Genomic DNA, 12,040 nt, shown 5'->3' with positions numbered 1-12,040 from the left:
TACAAGTTGATACTAAAAGCTGTTGTATCATCAACCTACGAAGAATTAACAATTGTTGAAACACTAATTAAAAATGTTCATTCGAGTTCAAAGTTTTGCCAAATCATCAACAGTTCCTTCTAAATTTAGAATATTCTGGAAAATGAACTGCTATTAAGTCTAACTTGTTATCTAGTTTCACCTAAATCACAATTTACATTTTTTATACCAGTAAATAAAAAAAAAAACCCTTAAATATTTATATTGACGTTTGAAAAAGAAAAATGACGACGACACGAAGTTAATTTTTTTTATTTGACCCATTCTATCACAAAACTACTTTGGCAGTTGAAAAAAACAATCGATGAAAGATATAAATTCATGCCCCTGATAGTCTACGTCAGTGCAAAGCCTCTACTTTATGCAATCAAATTAATTTTATCCATTTGCACTCATTTCCCATTCAATGAAACTTTTCAAGAAAATCTAATTGTTATAAAAATGACAGAAAAAAGGAAAGACATTAATGCAAATGAAGCTACGAGAACAAGCCCCCAAAAAAAAAGGTGGAAATATTTAAAAGTAAAAGAATTGGTTTAAATGCAAAGAGGAATTTCCCGGTCCCTGATAGTCGGCGCTGCTGGCGGTCGTTCCACGACGATGGTAGTCCCGGCTAAGGGGCAGGAGGGGGAAAACGATGCCTCAGTAAGCGCCAAGCGCTCGAACTGGCGACGCGAGTTTTGTCTGATTCTCTCAACGAATGAAAAAAAAAAAAACTACTTCTTATTCACTGATATCATCGGATATAAACTCGTCACAGCCATTATTGGATTTTGTGAAAACATATCTTATGTGAGAGTGCAAAGTTGACTCGATCAAGTGAATAGTAGTAGTAGTAAATAGTTGGGTAGTAGAAGTATCCTTGTTAGTGTCTATATGTTGGCAGTGCAGTTTTACTCACAGATTTCTTTACTTGCCATGCAGCCAAGCTTCTCTCTGTGTGTGTGTTTACGTAGTGAGTGTCTTGATTATAAAGAGTGCGTGTGCAAGACTATCTTCGTTTTCGACATTCGTCAGTATATTTTCTGACTCACTGGTGCTGTAAATATTTTTTAATCAATTCGTTTATTTTGTTTTTCAATGATATCAGGTTTTTCATTACGGAGTAAAAAAAGTGTCATTGAAATAAAATACTCTCTAGTGTGTGTTTTAAATCACTTATTACGAGCATTTAAAAAAATTGTTGACGTTTTGACGTACATAACACGTATATATCTCTAGTAAAATCAACAGTAGTAGTGAGACTAAAGTGAACGAAAAACGTTGCTATTCAATCATTCATATTATATTGTAGTGTACATCTCTGTTGTCTATTTTCTCTGTCTCGTGTTTCAAAGTATCCCCCACCTCTCTGTGCCCAGTCCGTGAAATTGGATTACGGCGTGGGACAAAGGATACGTCAGTGCGCCTATGGAGTTGGGATATACACAAGCAGGACTCCTGGAATACAATAAGAGTAAAGGTGAGAGAAAGAGAAAAAGAAAAGACACGTTGCCATCGGGCTGTGTCGAGGGTATTATAGCAATTTGGCGTTAAGTGTGGCTTCGCGATGGGCGCATTAGTGGGAAGTGTTCGTCGATCGTGTTTTATCGAGTACTATACGACAGTATAAATTCTCTCTTTCTCTTTCTTGCTTTTACTCGGCTCGCTGGTTCACGTTCTCCGATCGATGCCTCGACGGCAAAGCCGCTCCTGCGCCTATCGCCAGCTTCACCAACACACTCAAAACCGCTTCAAACCCTCTACCGTCGCAAACTCAAGCGTTATGAACCGCGTAACGGCTTTCAACCCATATTATTATATATTACTTATGCCACCTGAATTCATTCATTTTTAATCATCACTCTCTTATTTCTACTCCGGTGATAATCTTTTTTATTATCTCATTTTCTCTGGGGTAAAAAAGAGCATTTCTTTACTCCAGAAATTCACTTTTCTACAATAAAATTTTTTTTTTTATAGAGAAACATAAGTGGGCTGATTATTTTTAATGAATTCAATCTGGATTTTAAAATTGTAATTACGTGATTTATCTATTATTGGTGATTTTTAAAATTTTTTTTTTATTCATTCAATAGCTAGACTGCTATTCCAGTTTTTACTACATTATCATCAATTTTAAAACCTTGAAAAAGTTGTTGTATTAAATGAATTCCTTAGTTTCCATAAATTTTTACTCTTTCGGAATATTATTGTTGAGGTCAACTAGGTTTTTATTTATAGAAAATGATTTATTTCTATCAAAATACATGCTGAAAACCGCTATTCACTCAATAACGATTCATCAATGTACTTTGAAAAGTACTTGAAAATTTTATTCCAATCGATCCTCTATATTTTCTAGGAAACTAGAAGTCTACTGCGATTTCTGACTCCGAAAAAAAAAAAAAAATAAACATTCAAAAGTCTATTCTAAGGAATTTATTTCCAAGTATTGAAGTAATACTACACATTAGCTCATTGTGTCGAAAAGATTTATGCGAATCTCTGTCATAATAAAACCTTAAGAATGATACATCTAAAATAAAATATTTAATGAATTCAGATTTAAGAAACAGTTATACAGTTATTTCTAATAACTCGATATAACTTTTGTTCTTCGATGAGAAATTTATTTTAGGTCAAAAATAAAATGAATGAATTAAATTACACTGAACGATCTAGCTTGTGTGCATGTATTGTATATTCTTGAACAAAAAGGTTTTTTTTTTTTTTTGCTGCACGTGCATGACTGAGGCGAACAACCCGAGGGGATTCATTTGTTTCACACGATCATCGTCGAAGCACTCGTGTAAAATTAATGGCAAGGGTTCTCTGTGATGCTCAAAGGTTTTCTTTAATTAAAAAGATAATTTTTGTTGCAAAAACGTACTGATATTTATCTATCCACGTACATGGAAAATATTGTAAATACTATTTTATTTATGAAAGTAAAGAATAATATCATTCTTTTTAAAACCAAATATTTATCAATTGAATAACTTATTTACGCTAGCATAATGATGAGTATAATGTCAAGATGTTAATTGTAACTTAATATACAACGTGTTAGTTACAAACAAATGAGAGCTTAAAATCATTAAGGAAGCGCCTGAGAGTAATTCACGGTTATCCATTATAAATCTTTCTCTCTCCAGCAGCAACACTTGGTCTTTTTTCTTCCTCTTTACACATCAGAGAAGAGTGTATTAGAGCCCGATCCATCTTACGCGTAACGATAGCCCCCACGTGATTATATCTCAGCACGTGCGTGTACAGTCACTCTCAACAATCTGGCATAATGCCGCACAATAATGAACCATCTCTTTAAACCATCTTTATTTATTGCCTTTTATTTCATTTACTATCATTTGATAAATGATTGGTTTCAGCATTTGCTCCTTAAGTACTTCACTTTCACTCATTTATCAATTAAATACTGCTTATACAAATAGCACATAATCTTCTGCTAAATAAAATGTTCATTCAATGATCATTAAAAAGCAGATTATTATTTTTTTTTTCTTTCAATCTCAATTTACTGGGTTTAGTGGAGAAAATATTTAGCAGAGTTTTAATTGATTAAATAAAAAAAAAAAGAGACAGAGAGAGAATATTTTAATGGAGAGGAAGTAATTTAATTATTAAAATGAGATAATGATTTTAAGAAATATTAAATAAAGTCAAGAGATTGTAAGCAATTAATTACATGAGTTGAGAAAATATTTGTTAGTGTAGGATTCTTCATGCGAAAAAAAAAAATGATAAAAGCTGAGGAAAAAAAAACATGTTATTATCTTGAATTTATACATTCTTAAACCAATTAAGAAATTTTTCTCTCATTTAGTAGTTAGCTATTAAGATAATGAGAAAGTTTTTCTTATATAAAAGACTTAATGGAATATAATATCTTGATCAGAAATTAAACCATCACTTGATTCCAATTTTATTTACTACCTTAGTCAACCAAGAAAAAGTTAACTTCAATAAATTCAAATACTTTGAAAAACGATGTGTTTCTAATAATGAAATTTACTTAATAATAAATTGTTTTTTATTCAAATATCATTCTTATCTATTTAAAGTCGTATGATTTTATAGTGCATTTAAGAAAAGGTTTTCACCCTTTCGTTCAAATTTTCCCGTCACATTTCTCACTACTCTTTTTAACAACCATTGAATTACAGTTGTCGGATGCTAGAAAGTTTCCACTGTCTATATATTCGACGCCAAAGAACTTGACGTCATCATCGTCTCTCTTCTTTCTATCTTTTCTATTTTCTCTACCCCTTCACTCTTTTCTCTTTCATTACTCCTCTCTCCACTTAACGTCGACTTTCCCAAATTATCCGGGCATTGTTACCACTCGCTAATGAAATTCCAGAACTTCCGGTCATTGAGACTTTAATCGTTTATTTTTATTTCACTTTTTCTTTCATTGTAAACCAGTCATTGCATGGCTGAATAGATTTATGTCATGCTAACAAAAAAAATTTCAGTATTCAAAATAATATCAAAATAAGTTGAATTATATTTAAATGCTTGTTATGTCAATTGTCAACAACTATTTTAGACAAAAAAAAAAAATAAGAAGTAATCTTAACTACTTTAACCTTGTTCTTATTTGTTTTTCATCATTTTTACTCCATTTTGTTGTGCTTAGTTAATAACACTAAATTAACTTTAACAACAATAACAGTATCAACATGAAACCTAGCTATCAGCTAATGGTAGTGTTGATACAATTGATTAAAGTATAATAATCCATAATGTCTCGCCTTCTTAATGAGCTGATAATACAAACGATTATATCGTTTATTAGAAGCTCGATTGAATTAAATTGACAAGAAAAAATGTTATTATAAACATGTGTTAGAAATATTATTTAAGCAAATGATTGAACTGGTTATCATTTTTGATAAAACAGATCTGATGATTTTTATCATTTGGTATAGCTTGGGAATGAAACAATTATTATTTCGATTAAATGTGATAGTATATGTGGTGATGTTTGTAGATGATACAATCGCATTTGTGTCACTTCTTGTGCTTGACAACAGTGTGGTAACATGTAGGAATAGATTGAAGAGAAGACTATATTGGTATTTTTGTATTGAACAGATATTGCTCTCAGCTAATTGGAAATGTCATCGTAATCTAATGCAATCGCAACTAATCTATTATTTGACCGTGACGATCAAGTTTTGCTGGGGAGATATCGGTATTCATGTTATCCCCTACCTAATTCTAAAGTCTAGATGTTGATATATGTGTCGATGTACTATGTATATATCTCTTTATCTTGATATCCTTGATAATTCTGTGAGGAAATTTATCTAGTTTTGATGGAAAAGCAATTGTTGAATGGTTATAATGTTGACATTAATTGTCACAACAGGAATCGTTTTATCTAATAATAATCATAAATCAATTATTTTATGACAACGAAAAATAATAATAAAAATTGATGCTTTTTTGATTGGAATAATTTTATCTACTTTTCTCTTCTTAATCAATATCCTGTAGAAAAAAAAAGTAGGTTATTTCTCTCAATATTTTTTTTTTCTTGTTCCCGAAATAAATTTTAATTTTATTCTATTGGGAAATTGATTGACGACATTGGGAGTTGATTTGAGTGTAGGTTTTGAGTAAAATATTGTTGAGGAGTTGGAATAATGGTTATTTATGAGGATCATGATGTGAAAAAAAAAATATTAAAACATGGTAGATAAATTATTTTAGTCTTTCTAGAAATAATTTGAACAATGTGACAAAGTTAACTTTAAAAACTTTATTGAACATTTTTATACCTCAATTAAACTTTACGGTTTACATTCTATGGGTTGGATTTAAAGTTAAAAATGATTCAAAACTTCTAAAATGTATTTTTGGAATCATTAAAAAAGAATTATAAACAATATTTATTAGTGTTATTAAAGTAAAAATAACTTGAATCTAAACAATTTTCTAGTCATTAGAAAATACTAATTATTTTTTTATTCATTACTTACAGTATTTAATGATTAAATTAATAAATATCTTGAGTATCTTTTCCTCGTCTTTTCTTGAATAAAATTCATGTAAATTAAATATTTGAATAATCTGTTTGTAGAAAAGATGGTATATTATCTAGAAATTCCGGAGCATCATTTTTCTTTCATTTTAAAGACATATGTAAACTTCATTTATCCTCTTGTACTTCTGTAGACATGAGGGAAAAAAATGCCAGATGCTGAACAGTTGAGAGAGGTTGGAAACAGTCTATTGAAACTTCTGGCTTGCCAGTTGTACAATTTTTCAGAAATTCCTTCTTTTGAGTGTGTGAAAAGACTCAGACTATGATGGTCATTGTAATTGGCCAGAACCCGTATAGTTTCTTTAACCATTTCAGTACAACACACCTACTCAAATATTCCAAAGTAATACCCCTTTCATTTTGTTCTACCAGCAACAGGAAATTTTTTTTCTAAATTTATAAATAAGAAAAAAAAAATGTATATAAACCTTTCATTCCATGCTGGAAAAAAAGCAATAAAGTTAAAGTATTTTATTGTCTTGAAGGTTATATTCCACGTAGAATTATAGGTTGTTAGAAACATGAAACGACCTTGAAGCTATTGAAGCGATTGAAAAGAACCTTTAGAAGATGATCCGGATACCTAAAAAAAGGTGGTCCAAGCTAAAGGTTCTTTGATTATAAGGATATAATAAGACCTTTAGCTTTTACAAGGCAAAGCTGCTTAGAAATATTTCTCAAATTTAAAACTTTCTGCATGTTATTCATACTCCATTGTCGATGAACAATAGCAGTTTTGTTTGCTCCAAAATCAACATTAAACGGTATCACTCTGTACATTTATGTGTGACAATGTTATTTATTAAACATATTCCAGTCAATAACTTTTTTTTTTATCGTTCAAATAAATTTTCTAAATACCAACAAGATACATGGTTGATTCAAAATATTTTATTTCACTGAGAGAGCAAAGTAGAGTTGGAAATAAAATACAGTGTTTTGATAGCAGTGGAAGCGTAAATAATGACTTGAGTCGTCTTTAAGTGAACAATTACCATAATACGGTATTTGCTAACCATAAAAAGCTTCAAACATTTTGGATGATTGCCAAACAGGCTGTTTATTCAACTCTACACACGTCGATTGACGATGGTCGACGTCATCGACTGCAAGTGACAATTACGAAGCGTTGAAATGCGTCGTCAGAATGACATATACGTACGACCGCAAATGTACAACATGCAGGAGGGATTCTATAGAACTAACACGCTGGGTTACCGTCAGTAGGCGTTTCCACCGTCATTATAAATCAGAGTTAAACACGCTAATTATATCGGGCCGTATTCTCGCGGCCGGAGGTGCAGTCGAGGAACTCTCAGTGATTCTCATCTTTTTATTCTTCTCCTTTTAAAATCAAATACTCAGTTGTTTTAATTTATCCTTGCAATTATGTACATCTTTTTAAACTACTAATAACTGTGGGAAAATAAACTCTATCATGCAAGCATTTTTTCCTCAATTTAATTTTATTCCATGACGGGATAAATTTTCATAAATTTCATAGTCATTCGATTGAGAACCATCGAGGTATGCACATCACGAGAGAATGTTTAATGGAACCTCGAGCGTTCGAGTCTACGAGGCAAGCGAATACTAACGCGAGAGAAAGGGGCGGTGGGGTGTAAAGGGAAGCCAAGTTTGCCTCGACGCCGGCGTTATAGAGGCTTTCGGCTGATGGACAAAGTGACGAGGAGATCTGGTTGGAGATAACTCTCGTGAGTGAATTACGTACTCTTGTGAGCTTGAAGAAACAAGACAGCTTGAGAATTTTTCCTTATAGATCATCTACACGTGTTTTCATACACAAAAATCATTAGCTGGATGATACAAAAAATTTTTCAATTAATTACTGTATGTTATCTTGGTTATTTTTATCGTGAAACTACTACTCCAGAAATCCTACTTTTTTTACCTTTTTTTTTTTTTGCTCTTATATTAACTTATTAAGGAAGCGTGTAAATGATGAAAAAAAAAATCTAAATCATACTTCTTAGGAATAAATGTGACTTTTTAGTAATTAATTAGAATTACATTTAGCATGAACGTTTTGAAAATACGACCAACTAGTTTTTTTTCGCTTACATCACAGGTTTTTAGTGATTTAGATAATGAATGTAAATATAGACCTTTTGTTTTTTACTTGTTGTTCAGTTTTTATTGGATTGGACAAATGAGTTGTTTTGAGTTGGAGTTTTATTATTTAAATATAATGTATTAAATTGTTGTGAAATTCTTTTGCTGAGTTTTAATTCTGTACGCATATAATTATGCATATAATTTCATGTGCTTAACTACATATTACTTATGTTGTTATATTCTTGCTCAACAACCTTATATGAGACGAAAAACTGTAAGCACATTATTATCTGATTCTTTAATTGAAGTATTTTTTTTTTTAATTTACCAGAAATAATTTTTTTGTCGCTAATAATACAGTTTTTTTTTTGTTGTTGTCTCTAACATGCAACTATTTATGACAGTAATTAATCATCATATCTGCCAACATTATTTATTTAAAAACGAAAAGATACAGTTTTTTTAAACATTCATTTTTTTCGTTGCAAAAAAAATTGCTGGTGATTCATACAATGAACTTTGTCTCATTAAATATTAACTATTTGCAATTTTAATTGCAAAAAAAAAATATTCTTTGTTCTTTTCAGTAGAATAGTATTCTCTTTGATGATATAAAAATTCGATTTATTGTAGACAAAAATAGAAATTTGATAGCTAACGATTGCAATGCTAATTATATTCACAAAAAAATCAAGCAAATCGCTTCCAAGTTATGCATAATACAAAATTCATGTTCTCACGGTTAAAATAACAAGCAAATTCGCATTGTCTCAGTAGCGGCGCGTTCCAAGTCTTGTATGGAACGAGTCTCTTGAGAGTTGTGGAACGCGAGCAGGTCGAGGTGATGGGGCATCGGTAGGAAAAGTATAGTGGATCTAGTATCAGTGTGGTGGTGAAGTGAGCCAAAGTATTCTGTACACGGCAAACGCGTGCGCTTATGCACTGCACGTCTTTGAGCGTATAAATATTTATGCTTCCACAAGTAACCAAACGACGTTATATCCAAACCCACGTACACTTGCTTCTGTACCTATTATATTATTTATTTATCCTTTTACATATGTATGTACAGCAGTAGCCACTAATAATAAAATATTACCAAAAATATTTTTACACATTTCATCAATTATTATTTCAACAAATACACCACATGGCTATTAGTATCGATAATGTTACCAATAAGTCAACATTGCCATAAACAAGCATTTAAATCGTATTTTATTAATCCATAGATGGAAATCTTTATATCAATGTTGATACGTGCACACATGCTATGTGTTGATATATAATCATAATCAAATGAGCATTCACGTTTACTCACGTGTTGCGCTAACGGCATAATATCAATTACGATCAGTCATGTATATATCTAACATTTTAATATAAGTGTAAAAATATCTTTGTTTATGATAGAAATGAAAGAATACTCTATTTATCTGTTTTTAATTAATTTTAATCTAGAGGCAATAAATTTTTGATTATTCAACATAAAACTTTTAATTAAAAAAATTTTTTTTGTCAATAGTGAAGATTAATATGATTAGTATTATTTCTAAAACATATACCTCAAATATTTACTCTCCGTATTCCGAGCTATATTCGGCCATTACGTAATGGACATATTTTTATTTTTGTTACCAACTGGGAGTTAATATTGAAATGACTGTTCTCTGATATGTTCAGTAATGAATGATATTCAGAGATATCAAAATATGTATTGATTTATATTCATGTTTAATAATTGACTACTTTTACTCGATTCTGTTTAATATTTATAATAATATACAGTGCAAGTGGATAGTGTATTTTTAATAAATAATCAGTTTTTAAAAAGGAAATATTTTCTATCATCAATACATGGTAATTAATTGAAATAAATTCTTACGTTGAAATTATAAATTTAATTATTGATCAAGAGAGAAATAATTGGTAAAATGTAGTTAGATATTTCGTTTAAAATAAATAATACAAAGTTATTATAAAATATAATCGTAAGTGAAAAATTTAATTGAAAATGTTTTATTAATTATTTATGTGTAAAAGTATGAATTAATGATATATATGTAAACGTTAAATAAATCTTTCATTGAGGGTATAATGAAAATATACGACTTCGTTATATGTATGTACATGCAGAAATAATACTCATCACTTCACCCTCTAGGCCTACTTAAGTGGTCGACAAGTACTTCCGGCAGACGTACGTTGGGTTTCTCGTTACCGTTTCCTTCTCCACCTATCCATGGTGTTGAGCACGAGCTCTATCAGACTCACTAGTTAGAGGAACGCGCTAATGTGATCCTTGAGTTCTAAAGACGAGATAAGAGTCATTTTGTTTCCGCTATTTTTATTATTATTATTTATGCAGTAAATTTTTAAATTGTGCACTTGCAGTGTGATCAAGATAATCATCATGTTTATTCATAAATACTGTTTTTCACTTTAACTTTACATTATTTGAACATTTCATTTTTAAAACAATTTATTTACGTCAGATTTAACCCATAAATATTGCAATTTTTATCTATTTATTATTCAATGTTTATTATTTATCATAATTATTGATATTAACTTTTTAAACAATCATTTAAACTTTAATAATTAACTACATAACCATAGATAATAACAAGATTAATAATTATTAGATAATTTTAATATTTTTGAGCTAAATTAGCTACGCTAATTTAATAGCATAAAATATTCAAATATATTTTTCTATTGTTATTTAAACATAAAATCCTTAACTACCTGAACCTACCCTTCTTCAAATTACGTCTACCCCTACTTTTGACCTAAGATGACATCTTTGACCAATATTACTCATTTTCCTTCCGTCAGTTCCATTTCGAAGTTTCTAGTGAACGGAAGATTTCTAGAAAGTGAATTTTTGTATTAAAATAATTAGTGAAGAATTTTAACAAGTGTCATTATTTGTGAACAGTTCGTAGTGATTTTTATTATAAAGTGAATGAATTGTTAAAAAATTAGTTAATTACTGATCATTATATAAACAAGTTAAATAAACAATTGCTTAAAAGTCGTAAATTATATTCTTTATATTGAATGCTTTAAAAAAAAATGTAGAGTATCTTAATTGACCGATAAGATACGACAAGTGTTTTATTTTAAAACAATTATTTACAGTGTAGCATAGAAAACCAGGACTTGTTGGCTATTTTATTTCAATTACTAACAGATAATAAAACAGGTATAACGTTTACACTAATAAAATGATCACTCTATTAAAAACTATACATGTATATAATTATTTATAGATTCAATTATTATCGAAATATCAGTTACATTTTATTTCAAGTAGTGTCAAGCTATTTTTAATCTTTATTCAACTAAAAAAAGGTTTATGCTTACAAACATAATTACAACATCACGAATATTAAAACTCATTGAAAGCTGCAACCTCACTTTAATTCATTAACTGACTACATTAATATTATTCATCATTCCTCGTATAATTTACAAAGGATAATTAGTTTCTAATAATGCATTAAATATAATATATTTATTTGAGAATGGAAATAATAATAGATGAATGTAAATTAAAGCAACTTTGACTAAACAGAAAGTATGCATTTTCATTCGTTGATTACTAGATATTTTCTCTGTGTTTATGTGTGCAATAGTATTTACTGCTCTCAGATTCCAATTTTGTGATTCCGTAATTTCAACTACGAGATATATAATGGCAAATAGTATCGTGCGCAATTCCTTTTCTACATAATTATTTACTGTGAATTCCACCACAATTTCTAATCTTTCTATATATAATCAATTATTTACATTTATTCTTTTCCTTCTATTTCCATTATCACTGTGATCATACACTTTTTTTTTACTGCTTTATAACTCATT

General features: G+C 29.7%; 1 protein-coding gene across 7 annotated transcripts in view; it reads left to right on the top strand.

Moving 5' to 3' along the window:
• The window catches only part of sbb (scribbler), a 104,381-nt gene that overhangs the window by 54,279 nt on the left and 38,062 nt on the right, over nt 1-12,040 (top strand). For 2 of the 7 annotated variants that reach the window (XM_035080620.1, XM_035080614.1), the window contains exon 1: nt 682-1,501. The exons of the other annotated variants lie outside the window; for them this stretch is intronic. The gene's annotated coding sequence lies outside the window, so the exon portion shown is untranslated. Of the gene's footprint in view, nt 1-681; nt 1,502-12,040 lie in introns of those variants that run through there. 7 annotated transcript variants of the gene reach the window in all.

The sequence above is a fragment of the Chelonus insularis genome, unplaced genomic scaffold, assembly GCF_013357705.1.
Source record: "Chelonus insularis isolate UGA/USDA-ARS -01 unplaced genomic scaffold, ASM1335770v1 contig_310_pilon, whole genome shotgun sequence".
In the NCBI taxonomy this organism is placed as follows: Eukaryota; Metazoa; Arthropoda; class Insecta; order Hymenoptera; family Braconidae; genus Chelonus; species Chelonus insularis.
The sequence above is the reverse complement of the archived record's forward strand: the minus strand, read 5'-3'. Positions and strand labels throughout refer to the sequence as shown.